Source organism: Martes martes (assembly GCF_963455335.1).
Source record: "Martes martes genome assembly, chromosome: 13".
NCBI classification, from domain to species: domain Eukaryota; kingdom Metazoa; phylum Chordata; class Mammalia; order Carnivora; family Mustelidae; genus Martes; species Martes martes.
Genome location: NC_137901.1, coordinates 79,391,896 through 79,412,430, shown reverse-complemented (window position 1 = coordinate 79,412,430; position 20,535 = coordinate 79,391,896). Strand labels below are relative to the sequence as shown.

The window sequence follows — 20,535 nt, the reverse complement described above, 5'->3', positions numbered from 1 at the left end:
TGAGGGAAACCAGGTATAACTAACCGTGGGTCCCTGAGCCCCTCTGCATTGACCTGTCAGGACAAGGTCAAAGCCCACCTAATGTCCTCGCAGGGCTGGGCTGCTGTCCAAAATGCTTTCTGAAGACCGAAAAACCCTCATGTTCTTGCACACAGTGTTTCCGTGACACAAAGGATGTAAGAAAATAAATCTGTACCTTCCCAGAGCAAAGAACACATCTCTTAGGCATTCCTCCTCATCCTCCCTGAAAACAAAATGTTTTAAGTCTCAACCTCTTAGAGAGTGAAATCCAAGCCGGTGCCAACCTCAGGTCCCATGAGAGGACACCCCCCACAGCTTGACCTCCAGCCCAGACGCCTCCCACCCCCGCTCGGTGATGAAAGTCAAAGTACCTGCGAACTAAACCTGTGACCGATTCAGCTGAGAGATGCAGAAAGGCCACCTCCCTCATGCACACTTCATGATCCTGACGCACGGCCGGGCGGGAAGGAAGGACCCGGTGACTGTCTCCTGAAAACCATCAAGCACCACTCCAGAAAATGAACCTTGCCAGCCCTCCTGGTAGCTTCCAGAAAGCCTACCCATGGCAGAGGGGGCCCCAGCTGGAGGCCTAGAGAGTTGTTAATATCTTTATTCTTCCTCTATTAATTCAAGTTAATAAATACCTCCAGCCTAAGGGGAGCAGGAGGAGGAGGTGGAGAGCTCATTGCTAGCAACCAGACAGCCCCCGGCCACGTTCATTTCACATTACAGAGTCCCAACCAGGCCCATCGGGATCCAGAGGCCAGGAGGCCATTAGAGATGACGCACGTGGGGAAGCGAACAGCCCTAAAGGGGGGTCAGGGGCTCCCTTCTCTGCCACCAGCCACCACAATAAGATGGCACAGCCTCCCACTGACTTCTGCTCACCTATGTTACCAGGGCCACACTCTCCTGTGTCCTGGAAGGCTTGCTGCATACCTGAAAGAATTAATTCATGGCAAACAGGAAGAAAAGGGCTCAGAGCAATTGCACTGACGCCTCGAGGCCAAAACCAACCTCTCTGAAAATGATGCACCGAAGTCATGCCCCTCCATGTTGAGAGTCTTTTCCGGAGGCTCCCTACGGCCTGCCTCCAGGATAAACTCCAAACTGCCCAAGAGCACTTGCTTAACCCTCTCCTCCCACCCACACCACGCCAGACGCACACACGCACACACACAAAGCCCAGCCCCCCAATTTTCAGTTCCCCAACCAACCCTGGCCCCCAGGCCTTTTCACCTGCTGTTGTTCTACCTGGATACTTTCCCTTTCTTCACGTAGCCAACTCCCACTCAATCTCATCTTAGGTCAGGGGTGGGCCCACTACAGCCTGAAGGCCAAGTGTGGCCCACTAGTTGTTTTTGTAAATAAAGTTTTATTGGAACACCACCACGCCCATCCACTGGCAAACCACCTATGGCTGCTTTCGCTTTACTACTGCAGAGATGGGTGGATGTAAGAGAGACCATAGGGCTGCAGCGCCTAATGTATTTACTACTTGAGCTCTTCCAGGGAAAGTTTCCAACCTCCATCTGAGATGATGCTTCCTCCAGGAAGCTGCCTCTGGCTCCCTCAAGCTCTTCAGTCGGGTTCCTTCAGCCCTCGTATTATTTCCTCTCCCCTAGACCTTTCCACACTGAATTATACATTGATGCTTCCATCCTAGCCACAGCAACCAAACAACAACAACAAAGCCAAAAAGCATCCAAATTAGTAAGGAAGAAGTCAAACTTCCACTGTTCGCAGATGACAGGATACTCTATAAAGAAAACCCAAGAGACTTCACCAAAAAACTGCTAGAACTTATCAACGAATTCGATAAAGTCACAAGATACCAAACCAGTGTACAGAAATCTGTTGCATTTCTATACATCAATAATGAAGCAGCAGAAAGAAAAATTAAAGACTCAATCCCATTTGCAATTGCGGCAAAAGCAATGAGATACCTAGGAATAAACCTAACCCAAGAGGTGAAACCCCTGAACCCTGGAAACTGTAAAACCCTGATGAAAGAAAGTAAAGAGGACACAAAGAAATGGAAAGACATTCCACGCTCTTGGATTGGAAGAGGAAATATTATTAAAATGTCTATTGGTTCAGCCACTCTGGAAAACAGTAAGGAGTTCCCTCAAAAAGTTAAAGATAGAACTACCCTATCACCCAGCAATCGAACTACTAGGCATTTATCCAAAGGATTCAAAAATAGTAATTTGAGGGGCAAGTGCACCCCAGTGTTCATTGTAGCAATGTCCACAATAGCCAAAACATGGAAGGAGCCCAGATGTCCACCAACAGATGAACAGATAAAGACGACGAGGTATAGATCTACAAGGGAATATTACTCAGCCCTCAAAAAGAACAAAACCTTGGCCATTTGCAACAACATGGATGGAGCTAGAGGGTATTATGCTGAATGAAGTCAGTCAGTCAGAGAAAGACAAGTACCATATGATCTCACTCACATGTGGAAGTTAAGAAACAAAACAGACGAACATAGAGGAAGGGAAGGAAAAATAAAATAAGATGAAACACAGAGGGTAGCAAACAGACTCTAAATGCGAGGGAACAAACTCAGGGTTGCTGGAGGAGAGGAGGGTAAGGAGGAGGGGTATGGTGGTGGGCATTCAGGAGGCCACTCGAAGTAATGAGCACTGAGCATTATATGCAACTGATGAATCATTAAATTCTACCACTAAGATTAATAATATACTACATGGTAACTAAATTGAATTTAAAATAAAAAATAATAAAATAAAATGTCTATACTACCCAAAGTGATCTATATATTTAATGCAATCCCTATCAAAATACCATGAGTATTTCTCACAGAGCTAGAACAAACCATCCTAAAATTTGTATGAAATCACAAAAGGCCTTGAATAGCCACAGAAATCCTGAAAAAGAAAAGCAAAGCTGGAAGCATCACAATTCCCAACTTCAAGTTATATTACAAAGCTGTAGCGATCAAAACAATACGGCACTGGCACAGAAACAGACACATAGATCAGTGGAACAGAACGGAAAACCCAGAAATGAACCCACAACTGTGTGGTCAACTAATCTTTGGCAAAGCAGGAAAGAATGTCCAATGGGGAAAGACAGTCTCTTCCGCAAACGGTGTTGGGAAAACCGGACAGCAACATGCAGAAGAATGAAACTGGACCATTTCCTTACACCATACACAGAAATAAACTCAAAATGGATTAAAGACCCCAAAAGAATCCTAGAGGAGAACCCAGGCAGTAACCTCTTTGACATCGGCCATAGCAACTTCTTTCTAGATCTGTCTCCTGATGCAAGCGAAACAAAAGCAAAAATAAACTATTGGAAATGCCTTAACGTAAAATGCTTCTGCACAGCCAAGGAAACAATCAACAAAACTAAAGGGTGCTCTTCAGAATAGGAGAAGATATTTGCAAATGACACATCTGATAAAGGGTTAGCATCCAAAATACAAAGAACTTAATGAAACTCAACACCTCCATAAAATGAATAATCCAATGGGCAGAAGACGTGAGTAGACATTTTTTCCAAAAAAGACATACAGACACATGAAAAGATGCTCAACATCCTTTACATTCAAGGAAATGCCAATCAAACCCACAATGAGCTATCACCTCCCACCTTCCAGGGTGGCTAAACTCAATAACACAAGGAACAACAGGTGTTGGCGAGGATGTGGAGAAAGGGGAACCCTCTTGCACTGTTGGTGGGAATGCAAGCTGGTGCAGCCACTGTGGAAAACAGGATGGAGGTTCCTGAAAAAGTTAAAACTAGAATTACCCTACAATCCAGCCATTGCACTACTGGGTATTTACCCAAAGAATACAAAATACTCATTCAAAGGGATACAGGCATCCTGACGCTTAAAAGCATTATCTACAATGGCCAAATTATGGAAGCAGCCCAGTATCCATCGTCCAATGAATGGATAAAGAAGATGTGGTATGTGGGTACACGGAATATTACTCAGCCACCAAAAAGAATGAACTCTTGCCATTTGCAATCACGTGGATGGATCTCGAGAGTATAACGCCACGCCAAATACATCCGTCAGAGAAAGAAAAATGACATATGATTTCACTCATATGTGGGATTTAAGAAACAAAACGAACGAGCGTAGGGGAGAAAGAGAGAGAGAGGCAAATCAAGAAACAGACTCTTACGTATAGAGAACAAAGTGATGGTTACCAGAGGGGAGGCGGGTGGGTAGATGGGTGAAATAGATCACGGGGATTAAGGAGGGCACAGTGTTAATAAATCACTACACTGTGCACCCGAAACTAATAGCACATTATGTGTTAACTAACTGGAATTTGATTAAAAACTTAAAAAGAAATAAATAACTCATAAATGGATCCTTCCAGTCTGTCTCCTCGAAACGCTGAGCTCTGTGAAAGGAAGGCTGGGTTTTTTACAACACTGGCACCCCCCGATCTCGGACCCATCGGAAGCCCTGGAAAATAAGCTGGTGGAAAGAAAGGATAAGCAAAGGAGTGAGGGTTTGCTGCGGTGCTAGAGAGCCCAAGAACCCCACTAACGAGAAAACAACTAACCCCCCCACACCGCAGATGCCCTGATCGGGGGACCACACTGCAGCGGTCTTTGCAGGAACAGAGCAAATGGGAAGACCCAAGCATTAGTCCCATCCAAAGAACAAAAAAGGCCCCAAAGTCTCTCCTGGGGAACAGTTCCCAGAGCAACACGAGGGAGGAGTGAGGAAACGTTCACTAACAGGTGGGGCGTGGACTATTATTCCAAGTTGGAACCCAAACTCTAGATCCTACCGTTGCTTCTGGTCCTCGGCACCCTGCTCAACACACATTACTATTTTAGTCTGCTGACTAATCGCTCTTTTCTGCTCCACTGTAACCTCCTGGAAAGCAGGGGTCATTCGCTCACCGCGGAATCCCTGTAGGACTGGGCACCATGGAGGCAAAAATGTGTGACCCATGAATGAAGGAATGAATGAATGAAATGAAACTCATTCATCAAAGCCTTCCATCTGGCTTAGAGCGGTACAGAGTTACAGGCGGGGCCAGATCTCGCTCTGGGGTGGACCAAGGACTGGCCCCTTACCCAATAAGGAACAAAGAAGAGCCCTACTGAACAGAGTAGTCATGTCTCTTTCATGGCCGCCTTCCAACTGGCATGTTGAGGCCGCACGCCTGGCCCTGAACAGCTTCTCCATCAGGGCCTCCGGGTTCTGGAGCTGCGGTCTCAGCTGTCCCCAGCCTTGCTCCAGCCTCTGCCTTGGCTTTCAAAGGTCTCACTGCCTGCCTGCCTTGGTGTAAACACTCCATATGATTCTGGTATCGTGCTCCCTCGACATGCCCTCCCCTCCATTATCTTAAATCAAAGTGCCAAGCAGATGTGCACAGGTTCCCATCGAGGAGCCAAAACGTAGTGGAGAAGGTGGCCCTGGAAGGAATTTGTATGTCTCCCCATTTATCACACTAAAAGGCTACATGTCCAATTCCATCGACGGGGCCAAATATCAAGATAGAGAGCAGCGCCTTCTCTTTCCAGAAATGGCACCAACCCTCTGGAGCAAGTAGATTTGGGGCATTTAATTTGGCAACAAGTGACATTCCCTCCCGGAAGGCTGGCGCCTGCCAGAACAAAGCAAAGGGAACAGAGGAGGAGAAGCAAAAAACTCAACAGGATTACCGCAGGGATAGATAAAAAGAAACCATCAATTCTGCTTGATGAAGGAAGTCTCTTGGGAAACACTGCAGCGTCCTGGACGCAAGACGGGAACTTATGACTGGGCACCTCAAACCCAAATCTAATAATTCTCACTCTTTTCCTTTTATCAGGGTAATAACGATCACTGTAATTCCGCATTCGAGATACCAGTGCCACGCAAACTGTAGTGTTTCACTCGCGGTGAAGCATTCTGTGCTTTGCATAAACAACAGGTCTGTAGGATGATGCTTCCAGATGATCTGGGGAACGTGCATCTAGGAGATAATCGCAACGCCATAAAACCACAGGGTGCCCTGAATAGTAGCTTAAAAAAAAAAAAAAAAGAAATATGTTTACCAGCTTAAGGATGACACTCTCCCTCTGGTTCTTTCTTTCTTTCTTTCTTTCTTTCTTTCTTTCTTTCTTTCTTTTTTTTAAAGATTTTTATTTATTTATTTGACAGAGATCACAAGTAGGCAGAGAGGCAGGCAGAGAGAGAGAGAGGAGGAAGTGGGCTCCCCGCTGAGCAGAGAGCCCGATGTGGGGCTCGATCCCAGGACCCTGGGATCATGACCCGAGCCGAAGGCAGAGGCTTTAACCCACTGAGCCACCCAGGCGCCCCCATCTGGTTCTTTATTAACCTCTAGCTTCGTTTCACATTCTAAGCCCCCTCCCCATCAAGAGAAGAACCATTTGCCCTAACCTATAGGATAAAGGGCTCTGGGAAAAGATGGGAAATCAGATATTCATCAAACATTCCACTTTGGATGGACAGACAGCAACTTTCCCAGAATGTTGTGTTGAGAAGTATTCTGAACTCATACCGGGGTCTACCAAAAAAGTCCGCCCTTGGAACTGGATGGGGAATGGCCAGCCCTGGACTTATCAGATATGCCAACCCACCCTTGGGCCATTTAATCATAGCTGAACCAGGTCAGAATGGGTACTGAAATGTCTCCCCTGTCCGTGCACCCAGCCAACTCAAATACGTCCCCACGAGGTCCCATTAAAATGTCACTCACCTCTGCATGCCTTGGCTTTGTTCCCTTCTGCTTAGGGAAAATAAACGCCCCCTTGTTCAAACACGCAAAGTGACCAAATGTGTAAACGTTTCATCTGCCTCGACTCTCCCACTTCCAACGCTGACCAGGGGAATCTGCCTCCGCATTCCTCTCTATATATCCCTATTCTTACCCCAGTGCCTGGTCCACAGCAGGGGCCCAACAAATATTTGCTGGATTCAGGTTCCATCACATCCTCGTCTCACCCTGAGAGTTTTTAAAACTAATAAGGGGTACGGATATATTTCCCCAAAGGGGAGATTTCTAACAAGCTCATTCCGCAGTAGGAGGGCTCTTCCCCCTCCAAAACCCAGGCTCTGCAGCTCCGAGGGAGGCCTGGAAATTAACATAGTGGAGAACCACAGGGGAAACTCAGCACCTCCTTGTTATCCCAACTTTTCCATCTACAATTCTTCTTCCTACCTCCGTGGACTTGTGTGTTTCACCCACTTTTGAAAGTTAAATCTGGCCTTTTGTGGTAAGAAGATAACTTTGAGGGGCGCCTGGGTGGCTCAGTGGGTTAAGCCGCTGCCTTCGGCTCAGGTCATGATCTCAGGGTCCTGGGATCGAGTCCCATATCGGGCTCTCTGCTCAGCAGGAAGCCTGCTTCCCTCCCTCTCTCTCTTTGCCTGCCTCTCTGCTTACTTGTGATCTCTCTCTGTCAAATAAATAAAATAAATCTTAAAAAAAAAAAAAAAGAAGATAACTTTGAGGTGGTACTTCCCAACCTTTTTTCATGGTCTGAACCGCTTTCTGAAACTCTGCCGTATCAAAAGGACCACCTTATTCACTCACTGGTTCTTTAAACATCATGATGATGATGGTGATGATGATGATGATGATGATGGTCTGCTAGTCTCATCTGAAGCAACAACTTCTAATGAATCCCGAATCTGATGTGTCAGCCACACTTTTTTTGAATTAAGACGTAAATGCTGACATAGTTTGAAAGGTTTCCGGTTGTCCCACGTGACTCTTAAAGTCATCTTGCCTGCAGGACGTGGAGTCCCGGAGTGCCCCTAATGGATTACTCCACAAACACACAGATGCAACAAGGTAGCAAGCCGTGCCTTCTCCGGGGCTATCCTCACCAGGGATTCGAACCCAAGTCTCTCTTGGGCCAAGTCAGCACTGTCCAGGAAGCAGTAGCGTGCAGCAGTTAAGGGATCTGGAGTCAGGGCTGGGTCCGAACTCTGGTTCTCACGATCCTAAGCAATTTGTTCACCCTCTCTGAGCCTCAGTTTCTCCATCTATCATATGGGGATAATGATAATAACCACCTCACACACGGTGCTGTGAGGATTAAACAAGAAAATGCCTGAGGACTCATGGGCACTCAAAAAATCACCGATGCTGACATTATGATTATTTTTTAAAGATGTATTTATTTATTTTAGAGAAAGAACATCGGTGTGTGAGTGGGGGAAGGGCAGGAGGGGAGGGAGAGGGAAAATCTTCAAGCAAGCGCCTCACTGAGCATGGAGCCCAATGCGGGACTCAATCCCAGCACCCGGAGATCACGAGCCAAAACAAGAGTCGGACCCTCAACCGGCTGCGCCACTCAGGAACCCCAGATACTGATATTATTATCCATACTCATTCATTCAACAAATGCACACAAAATATCTGTTGAATTGTCATTAAGAAACTAGTACTGAGGGGTGCCTGGGGGGCTCAGTCCTTAAGTGTTGGCCTTCGGCTCCGGTCATGAAGCTGGGGTCCTGGGATCGAGCCCCGCATCGGGCTCCATGCTCAGCAGGAAGTCTGCATCTCCCTTTCCATCTACCCCTCTCCCCTGCTCATGCTCTCTAATAAATAAAATCTTTTTAAAAATCTTTAAAAAATAAAAATAATAAAAATGAAACAAAATAAAAGTCATCAAAATTTTAAAACTTAAGAGGCAGCAAGACTATAACAGCTAAAGAGAGAATTTGTGAATTGGAAGACAGACCTAAGGGCCGCATGGGTGGCTCAGTCATTAAGCATCTGCCTTCAGCTCAGGTCATGAAACCGGGGTCCTGGGGTCGAGCCCCACATCGGGCTCCCTGCTTGGTGGGAAGCCTGCTCTCCCTCTCTCACTCCCCCTGCTTGTGTTCTCTCTCTTGCTGTGTCTCTCTCTGTCAAATACATAAATAATATCTTTAAAAAAAAAAAAAACTAGTACCCAGAAAGACTAGCAGGACCCTCACAATGCTAAGAGTGGCAAAGACATTCTAGGGAATAAGAGATGGGGAACAACTGTAGAAGGCCGCTGGAGATCAGGCAAGGTGAGCCATGGGGAGCCAGCATCCGGGAGCTGGGAGCAGACATAAGCCCCCAGCCCTGACCAGGGCACAGGATCGGGGAAGAGTCCCAAGAAGGAGCTTGGGCACGTGGTTAGACCGCCATATTTGGGATCTATTTTTAATAGAACCTAGCACATTCCAGCGAGATGATAATAATGAAATTGATTAAGAAGGATAAGAAAGACAATGATATTTAGTAAAAATGATCTCCCAGCAGGCTGGACCTCAGCCACTGTGCCTGGGGGCCCTCTGGGCAGCTCCTCTAGAAGAACCCCTGGTCTTGTCATCCATCTGGGATAAAAAGAAAGTAGTGAGGAGAGAAGGACATCACTTTCCCCCTGTGGCTCTGAATACTCACCTGATGGCCAAGAGCAAAAAGGAAAAACAGGTGGCAACACCAGCCTTCTAAGAGCATCTAATCTCACAGACTCCAGAAAAATCCACTGGGACCAAAATATCTGTCCCATCCCCAGACCTAGTGCCTGAGCCTTCCTTTGATCCTTGAAAGAGCTGCCATCTCAAAGAGATCCTCCTTCCCCCCAAATACAACTTTCATGCATTAAATAAATACACTGGCCCTGCAAATCCACACTGAAGGATGCCCTTACAGAAACTCTTGCACCTGTGCACAGGGAAATACGTACAGGAGCTTCTACTGCAATGCCAGTTGCAACAGGAAAGGTGTGGAAGCAACTGAGATGTCCATCAACAGGGGAATCAGTACACAACGGCAGGTCCGTACAACAGAATATCATACAACAGGTGAAAGTAACTGACTAGAAGCTGTGTGTGTATCACCATGGAGAGCTTCCAAAAATGCTGAGTGAAGAAAAGCAAGTAACAATATTGTATCCATAGTTACATACCAGCGATGAGAAAAGTGTAGAGCCCACAAAACAATACCTACCCATACACAGGAAGGACATGCTCTGAAGTGGGTTTGCTGCTACCTCTGGGAAGAAGTAGCAGAAACGGGGGTGAGTTTTCAGGGGATCTTTAACCTCACCTGTGAATTGTTGTTCTTGTTGTGGTTGGGGGAAAAAACAGCAAAGCAAATAGGAAAAAAAAAAAAAAATTTGTATGCTTTCATTCTGAGTCATGGGACCTAAAGGTCCCTTCTACTAGTCATTGCATTTTTCTATAAACTTTATAATTTCTCAGACATTTACACCCCTCAGGGGACAACCCCTGAGGACTCTATCACTGTGAGGTAAGGGTCTGGGAGCCAGGAAAGAAGAGATACTACATGCCTTTGTGGCAGCCGGCTGTGTTCTGGCAGAGCCTGCCTGCCCACTGCTACTAGAAAAAGATCCGGAGGTCTGAGGTTCTGTCAAGGGTCAGCACATCATCATAAAAGCAATGCTATTAATAAGAGCCAACACTTACTCTGCACCATGCACGGAGCTAAGCTTTGTACAAACAGCATCTTATGCATGAAAAAAGAGAGAACACCTGCCTTCAGCTAGAGTCCTCATCTTCTTGTGCCAAAAAATAAGGCCATCCTCAAAGTAAGATAAGAACATGTCTAAAGGAGGTAGGAACCAGCTTGAAGGGGCTTCTGCTGGCCACATGGAAGACAAATGAGCATCAGAATAAATAGTCGCAGTAAAGGACTACAACCTACTGAATTAAGTAAGAATCCATGAGACCACACGGATATAAACAAAGAAGGAAGAAAGGGAAGTTGTTTTCCTTTCAGAAGAAAGCTGACTGGCAAATACGGAAGAAATGATGGAAATAGAAGTGACCGTTTGGAAACCATCACAATAATACTTGATTCAAGCAAGAATCTTCAGTGGAGTTTTAACGACAGTGGTGGAATTTTGAGCAGCAACAAAATAGTTACATGGTTTCCAAGTATCTCCCCATTAGGTACATACTAACCTCAGGGGGTAAAATCGGCAGACATCACCTCCACCGAATGATCACAATTAGCAATACCAGTAACTGGCCAATCAGCATGCATTTCCTACACTGATCACTGCTCTGCTAAAGTTGTATAACCCGAGTGTAATCATAAAGAAAGATCAGACAAATCAAAATTGAGAGATGGTGTATAAAACAGAGCATGTCCTAGGGATACCTCCACATCAAAAGAAACTAAGGGGTCATGATAACATGATTTGCTACACGATCTCCCATTTTTTGTTTGCACTGGGACAACTGGAATCTGAATAAAGTTACACAACTGGGAAGTGGTGAAGTCAGGACGCAGACCCAGGCCATCTGGCTCCAGAACCCATGGCCTTACCCACCCCATCCTCCAGGGTCCCTGCGGACTTTGGGCGAGAACGGGCTGCAACTCTAGTACTTAGTCTGAACAAGGTTGGACAAAGCATGATCCCTCTTAAAGTCTATATCCTCACTCGCAAAATGGGATTAAATAAAATAAACCATGCAAAGTAAGTGATGGCCATCATGCATATTATTAGAGCTATCATTCAATCAACAAACAATTTCATTTAGCGGAAATGTGCTGTGTGTTGAGCTTAACGCAACGAGATTAATGATCACCTGTTTTAGTTTGGGTTCCCCCAAAATCAGACACTAAGGAAAATTTTGGGGGTGCAAACAGTATATTTGGAAGGTGATTCCAGGAAGTATGATGAAGTAGAAAGGTGAGGCAGGAAACGGAGGAAAGCCCATAAAGGATGTGCTATGAGAGATGGGGTAGGGGTAAGGCTCTGCCATCATGGGGCTGACCCCATGGGGCTCAGTCCCTCTGGGGATCCTCCAAGAAAGTATATAGAACACAAGACAGAGGCAGGTGTTGGGTAAGTAAAACTTCTCCTGGAAGTGGGCCTGGAATCTGGAAGAGGGGGCACCAGGTCAGTGCTGGCCAGGAAGATGGGGCTGCGGATGAAACCCTCTTATGCAAAGAAGTAACAATACTTTAAAAAATTGATAAGCACAGATTTAACTGGAAATATTTATAAATTACATTATATACAATAGACATGTGATATAATAAATGAATTGCAAAAGATCTTATTAAAAGACCTCACTGATTCAAAATAAGAAACTCAGTGTGATTTGGTGACAAATCCACCTTACAAGATTTTTAAAGAGAAGCTACAGAGGGGCGCCTGGGTGGCTCAGTGGGTTAAAGCCTCTGTCTTCAGATCAGGTCATGATCCCGAGATCCTGGGATCAAGTCCCGCATCGGGTTCTCTGCTCAGCAGGGAGCCTGCTTCCCTTCCTCTCTCTCCGCCTGCCTCTCTGCCTACTTGTGATTTCTGTCTGTCAAATAAATGAATAAAATCTTAAAAAAAGAGAGAGAGAGAGAGAGAGAGAGAGAGAGAGAAGCTACAGAAAAGAGGGAACACCTCCTTTTCGTCTTCTGCGAATGGGAATTTGAACTTGGCCTGACTCTCTAGGTCTAATCCTCTGAATACCCCTAAAGGGGAAATGTCAACTATTTTAGTAGACCTCACTGCTTGTGGTAGAATTGCCTCTGGTTGGCACATTACATATGGACTGGGAGTTCTCACCATGAACTTTAAGTATCTGAGGAGGGATCCACAGCCTTGGGGTCCCCTGAGCAGCATGACTGTTACAACTATGCGTGTCCCCTGTAGTGTCCGTAGGAGCTACGTTGGTGGAGCTGTTCCAAGAGCGACCGCTCCCTAAGTCAGGGTGGCTCCCACACCTCCTTAACGTTCTTTCCACCTTGCTTTCGAAATGCCACTTGGAGGTGAGGGCGAGGAAGCGTAGCCCCTTGAGGATCCGCAGAAAAGACACCTGAGGCAACCCCGCATCCTCCAAGGTCATTCCAATGCCAAGTGTGACCTAAATCAATCTGAGTGTGTGTGTCCGAATGCCTAATTAGACCTAAAAGGACCCCTTGCGTGAGCGTGGCAGAAGCCTTCCTTTTTAATGAATATACTATTATATACAAACTAATCTCTCCACTAGGGTCCTCACACATCCATTAGAGTTTACTGAAATCATCAGCACAATGATCTATAGGTATGTGTCAGGGAGTTTGAGGGCTTGGACATAATTAGTTTTCTAAGACAAATAAAAAGATCACTCCTGTGCATAAGTGCACAATTAACCTGTTGAGCAAAGCGTGTTCAAACTAGCTATAAGTGATACAGCCCAGACCACAGACAGATTCTGAATTTGCGGGAACCAGAATGAGGATGAGTGTGGATCTCAGCCTGCCTGGTTGCCTTCCTCGCCAGTCACCTGAGGCTTTTCCCACGCTCCCCCAGGACAGCAGGGCTGCAATTGTACAGAAACAACACAGAAGTCTGAGAGCAGAGGCACCTTCCAGCTGTGCTTTGGGGAGAACAGAAGAATTTCTAAAAGGGATTAAGTGCGAGAAGGGAGAAGGTCGTAAAGGGAATATTCCTATTCATGCAGGACTGACAAAGGCAAGTCGCATTAGTAAACGTATAGAGTGTGGTTCTGATTATGAAGAAAGTAAACTAAATCTATTATATATGCACATACAAACACACTATGTGTGTTGATGCAAGGATTCCCAGCAAAGGATTCCTGCAGTTCTAGCCTCTCTCTAGGGCAGGGGAAGGGGGACTTAGACCCTGTATGCCTGTATTTTCAAAATAAAGATATGGCTTCTGTAATGAAAACAAAATTATAATTGAAAATCACCTTTAAAAAAGATTTGCAAAAAAGGGAGGGGTTCACAATGGGATTCTTCTTGAACACTGAGCCTCTCCCATGCATTTAAAATGGGATCTGTAGGGCACCTGGGTTGCTCCGTGGGTTAAGCCTCTGCCTTGGGCTCAGGTCATGATCTCAGGGTCCTGGGATCCAGCCCCACATCGGGCTCTCTGCTCAGCGGGGAGCCTGCTTCCCCCGCTCTCTCTGCCTGCCTCTCTGCCTACTTGTGATCTCTGTCTGTCAAATAAATAAATAAATAAAACTCTTAAAAAAAAAAAAAAGAATTGTTAGATTTTTTTCTTTTTCCAACACTGTGGCCATGGGATCCGTGGAGTGAAGTTAAGGTGACCAGAATCCCTGAGATGGCACGGACTTCATTTTCCAAACGGCTGACCATAAGGAATCGGTGCCAACTGATTCATACAAGTGTGGCCAGAGAGCCTGAGGGAGGAAGACTGATAAGAACACCGGGGAGACTCTTGATAACCCCCAATGTTTCAGTCTAACTGTATCTACAAGATTAGATTCATAGAGCTATGTCAGTGTTTTTCAATTTTTTTTTTCAGTATGAACCTTTAAGGAAACATTTTGGATTTTTGTTCTAATTGTCATCCCTAACTCCCAATAAAATTTTAATACCACAAATACACCATATCTCTATTTATGGAAGTGGCTCTTTGGAGGGTCATAAACTATTGTAATATCAGGTGGGGGTTTTTTGTTTTGTTTTGTTTGTTTCTGTTTTTGCCTTCCTCTACCAAGAACTGATTTTTGCTCCCCTAGGGATGATTTCAGCCCTGTTGAAAAACAGTGTGTGTATATATTATGTGTGTATAGATTCTATACACATACATACATAGAAAATAAAAGACCAGTGTATACTTTCCACTTTCTTCATCAATTTCTTGTGTTCTCTCAATTTGCACAATAATCATGTATTACTTTTCCGGGGGGAAGGGGGAAGATTCCCTGCATGTATGTATGTGTGTGTATGTGTGTGTTTCAAAATGCCATGTAAGTAAAACCACACACTTAACTCAAATGCAAAAAAAAAAAAAAAGAGAGGAAAAGAAGAAAGTAAATAGCATTTTGAGAATGAATATTAGGCAGGAAAAATGGTTTTGACTAAGAGAAATCATAGTAGTTCTAGTATTTTCTAGCATACCAACACTCCGAATGGAGGTGAGAGATGTGCTATGGCTAATATTTTCTTTTCTTGCCATGCTTTTTTTTAGAAATGCCCATGGTATACTATTGGGGACCAGCTTGGAACCCAAACAGACCATCTGATACACACCACCATAGGTATGCCAAGGGTAAAGTGTCTAAAACCTAGTCTTCCTCCAACCCCAAACTTACCAGGGTGTTGGGGCCTGAAAACTCACAAAGAATCAACAGTCTTGAAAGACTCAGATCTTGGGCGCCTGGGTAGCTCAGTGGGTTAAAGCCTCTGCCTTCGGATCAGGTCATGATCCCAGGGTTCTGGGATCGAGCCCCGCATCAGGCTCTCTGCTCAGAAGGGAGCCTGCTTCCTCCTCTCTCTCTGCCTGCCTCTCTGCCTACTTGTGATCTGTCTGTCAAATAAATAAAATCTTAAAAAAAAAAAAAGAAAGAAAGAAAGAAAGACCCAGATCTGTTCAGAAAGACCCATGACTTCTGGAATTCTGCTTTATCCATTACGGGGAAATCAAGGTAGACTTATGACAGCCAAGTTGTCAACAAAGAACCATGCCCAGCAAGGGTACAGGGTTGATGGTGCGAAGAACTCAGACATGAAACAGAACAATGAAACCAGAATGAGTTGAGTAATTCAGGATAAAGGGCTGGCTTCTCAAACCTTCTCACCTAATCCTTGATGGGGCTTATTCTAGCATCAAAGCTGTCCAGAGTAGAAAAAGCCCCCAGAAGAAGGAAAAAAAATATGTATGTGTATATAAACACATATGTACACACACACACACACACACACACACACACACAGTGTGTGGGTGTTTCACAAAACAACACTAATAGACTCATTACACGGAATACATTCCAATAGCAAGCTTAGGCTATTCTATTTCATTTCCTTAATGGGCTGGTTGCAGCCCATTAAAATGGTGCCACCATCCACACATGAGTCATGACCACGGATTCAAGGGCACACACGAATTCCAATCTCTCTGGCTCACAGATGAGAAAACTAATATGGGTTAAATCCAAGGTCACAAAGCTACTCCCTTGCGGAACCAGGACTAGCTCAGACCAAGGCACATGCTGGCGGTTGTCAGTCTACTTATCGGAATTTAACTCAACTGATGTCTCTCTGAAAACCCTTCCTTAAGCTCCCTGATTCGATTTAATCTCTGCCCCTGCTCCTCCTGCCCACACAGTCCAAAGTGCCATTGTCTCTGTCTTGGATTTTTTTTTTTTTAAACTCCCAAAGGCTAGGTACCCGAATATCCCTGTGGATCTAATGGCTGGGTCCAAGGCCAACCGGTCACATCGCATCTCTACCTGACCACTCTGCTGCTTTCACTCCATGAATCTCAGCATCTTGTGAGGTGAGGCAGGAGAAGTACCTTCTTCAGGGAAGTGGAGAACTCGCCAAACTGGACAGAAGAACTCTGATGGGCAGAGCTGAACTTGGCCTGAATCCTGATAGACAATTTCTAAAACAGCTGATGGTGGACGAGTCGATTTGGAAGGCCTTGAAAAAGTAGGTGATTCAACCCTATCCAGACAGAGTAAATCCCTCAGGGATCTGGGGAAAGGCTCACATTTAAAGTGTGGTACTGGCATAAAAATAGACATATAGGCCGATGGAACAGAATCAAAGGCCCAGAAATAAACCCAAATATATATGGTCAACTAATATTTGACAAGGGAGCCAAGAACACTCATTGAGGAAAGATAATGTCTTCAATCTTCAATAAATGGCATTGGGAAAACTGAATAGTCACATGCAAAAGAATGGAACTGGATCCCGATCTTATACCATTCACAAAAATTAACTCAGATGGATTAAAAACTTAAATGTGAGTCCTGAAACCGTAACTCTGAGAAGAAACCATAGGGTAAAAGCTCCTTGGTGACTTCTTTGGATATGATACCAAAAGTAGAAGCAACAGAAGCAAAAATCAACAGATGGAATGATACCAAACTAAGAAGCTTCTGCACAGAAAAAAAAAATCAAAAAATGATAAAGCAACCTATAGAATGGGAGAAAATATTTGCAAATCTGATAAGACATTATGAAGTTATATAAGAAACTCTTAGATAAGAAACTCTTACAACTCAATAGCAAAAAATAATCATCATCATCTGATTTTTAAATGGGCAGGGAACCTGAATAGACATTTTTTCCGAAGACACACAAATGGCCAACAGATCCATGAAAAGCTGCTCAACATCGCTCATCATCAGGGTCATGCAAATCAAAACTGCGATGAGACATCACCTCACTTCCACTAGAATGGCTATTATCAAAAAGGCAAGACATGATGAGCTCTGGTACGGACGTGTTAAAAAGGGAACCCTCACGCGCCACTGGTGGGAATACAGATTGGTGCAACCACTATGGAAAACCACTATGGATGGTTCCTCAAAAAAAGTAAAACAGAACTACCCCATGATCCAGCCATTCTACTTCTGGGTATATATCCAAAGGAGATGAAACTGCCACCTTGAAGAGATATCTGTACCCCCTTGGTCACTGCAGCATTATTCATAGTAGCCAACACATGGAAACAATCCAAGTGTCTGTCAACAGATGAATGGATAGAGGAAATATGTACACACACACACGTACACACACAATGGAATATTATTCATCCATAAAAAGGAAGGAAAGCTTGCCATTTGCAACAACGTGGATAGACCCTGAGGGGCATTATGCTGAGTGAAATCAGTCAGACACAGAAAGACAGATACTGCTTGATCTCACTTATATGTGGAATCTAAAAACATCAAACATAGAAACAGGAAGTAGAAGGGGGTTGCTAGGGGTTGGAGCTGAGGGAAATGGGGAGATGTTGGCCAAAGGATGAAAACTTCTAGTTATAAGACGAATAAGTTCTGAGGATCTAGTGCACAGCTAGTGACTATAGTTAACAACATTGTATTATGTACTTCAAAGTTACTGAGGGAATAAATCTTAAATATGCTCACCCCCAAAAAATTATGTGAGGTGATAGAAGTGTTAGCTAGCCTTATTGTGGTCATCATTTTGGAATACCTCTTTGTGTTAAATCGTCACCTTGCACACCTTAAATGTATATAATATCATATGTCAATAAAGCTGGAAAAAGCCCCAAAGGTCAGCCTCTCTCACTTCACCCCTTCCTCACAGAGAAAAGATCACGTGTCCGTAGAGCCTTTTCTCACGTCCCACAACCCGCTGCGGGTCAGCACAGGACGGGCGAGGGAGACGCGCAGCTGGAAGAAACCACCGCGTCAAACCGTGAGTGACCATCCTATGTGATCATGCTTTCCACCCTGAAGACCCTCCCAGGGCCTCAAAGGGAGAATGACTCTCTACAGCGCAGCTTCTGACCCAGCGAACGACAGCCTGAGGCACCAAACTCAGCCAGGCCCTGATTTTTTTTTTTTTTTTTTTACAAATAAAGTTTTATAGGTACATCGCCATGTCCATTCATTTACCTGTTGTCTATAGCTGCTTCCACTCTGCTGGGAGAGGTGCAGGCCGCATGGCCCACCAGACCTGAAACTTTCATTATCTGGCCCTCCACAGAAAAAGGTTGCCAACCCCTAGCTCTTCCGCCTCTTTGCTGTGGTTGCTCTTGTCAATCTGGGTACCTCATATAAGTGCCTTCAGATGTGACTGGATCCCTTTGTGACTGGCTTCTTCTACTTGGCATACTGGTTTTGAGATTCATCCACACTGAAGCTCGTGTCAGAATTTCTTTCCTTTTGACGGCTGAATAATATTCCACTGGATAGAGGGCACACACTGTGTTTAGCCCTTTATCCACTGACGGACATTTGGGCTGTTTCCACTCTGGGGCAGCTGCAAAGAGTGCTGCCTCCTGGCTAACTCTTGAGTCTCCTCCTGCAACACCTGCCTTGGTCCCTTAGCCACCGAGGCCTTTTGTCGCCTTCTGTCGATTGATCAAATGTATGGTGCCACCTTCTACCTTTTGGCCGGAGTACTTCCCACACCCTCCACCTCCACCCAGTCACCCTCTTAACCCCTCCTTAGCCTCCAGTCTAAACCACTTCTGGGAACTCTCCGTGATCAGACTCTCCCTAGTTCCCCCACTCACCTCCCTGCCAGCTCAAACTCGATCAGCTCAGTCTGGTCAGGAGCTCTGATGGTACCCTGCACGGCATCGTTAGAGCCTCTCATGCTGTTTGTAATTACTGACACAATCTTATAATATTTATGTGTGGTTAATGTGATTAATGTCAGACTTCACAAGACCAAGGCTATGTCTTTGCTTCCCGTTATACCCCCACTGACGAGCCTAGAGCCGAGAACCAACCACTTACATATACACATGTATATGTAAGATATACATATCTTTTATGTTTATCACAGGTTGTAATTTATAATCAGTGTCTGGGATCCCCTTGTACATGGTGATGAGAGCTCATGAGACACTGGCTCGAACAGTGAAGACCCTTGAAGGCAGGTGCTCCTCTGAACCCCCCAAGGGGGTGACTGAGGGCAACAGAAGGGGTCAGGTGTTAGTCCTAGACGGTCCTAGGACTGTGTTGCAAAAGTAACAGATGACAGTCACATGGGCTGTTTGCTTGAGACAGGAGGCAGGGAGAAGGTCTGAGATTGGGGCAGGCCCCCTGAGTCCCTCTGCACACTTGCCCAGGACAGAGAGCCAGCTCTGGATAACTGCCCAAGTCAAAGGTGAATGAGTACAGCTAGGGGGTGGGGGTCTGAAAATCCCGGAGAGCCTCTGCAATGTTGCAGGAAGCCAAAGTGAAGGTCAGGTTCAGCCAGGGCCTCTGCCCTTTGTTTCCTACAGAAGCATGGGCCAGACACTCTGCCTCTTGGTGGCCTCAACCCCCCAAATGGATCTTTAAGTGCTGGAAATGCAGTGGAACTCTTCCCCACTGCTCCCCCACATCCTAGAGGCAAGGATCCCAGAGCAGGGTTCCAGGGCTCTGACACACAACAGGTGCCGAACTCCAACTCCTTATAGTGTTTCCTAGTAAGATTATAAATTATCATTTCTTAAAAGATTTTATTTATTTATTTGAGAGAGAGAGAGAGCACGAAAGCCGAGGGGAAAGGCAGAGAGAGAAGCAGACGCCCCTCCAAGCAGGGAGCCCGATGCGAGGCTTGATCCCAGAACTCTGGGATCATGACACGAGCCAAAGGCAGACGCTTAACCAACTGAGCCACCCAGGCACCCCTAAATCATCACTTTATGTTCTATGCCTTCATGGCAATTTTGTTCAAGTGTAGATATTTAAAACATGCTATCCACTTCTGGAAGCCTGTTTAGCATTTCTTCCATTTTTAAAACACCAAGAACCTGGAAAGGAACCTGGGCACTGTCAGCCTCTGAGGGTTCCTTCCGCCGGCCAGTATGTAGCTACAGAAAACTGTGTCACCCTCTGCTGTCAGCAAGATCCCCCCCAAACCAAAGCCAGGCATACACTGCACCCCACTTTGATGATGTTCCCCCGGATACCTAGAGGCTCACCGTAAGCTTCTGTATGAAGTCCTTTGCTCTAACAGTCTAGTTCTCCACTCCCTGACCCGCCCCCAACCCCGAGCAGACCCAGACATGCCTCTTCGTGATAAGCACTAGCATGATCCAGCACGTGCTGCCCATACAACAGCCCCTTGCCCCCCGGGGCCATTGCACACTTAAAATGCAGGGAGT

General features: G+C 45.4%; 1 protein-coding gene across 1 annotated transcript in view; it reads right to left on the bottom strand.

Annotated features, from left to right (window-relative positions):
• KSR2 (kinase suppressor of ras 2) overlaps positions 1-20,535 on the bottom strand; it is a gene marked incomplete at both ends in the record, with an annotated part of 399,795 nt that overhangs the window by 212,789 nt on the left and 166,471 nt on the right. The window lies entirely within an intron of this gene.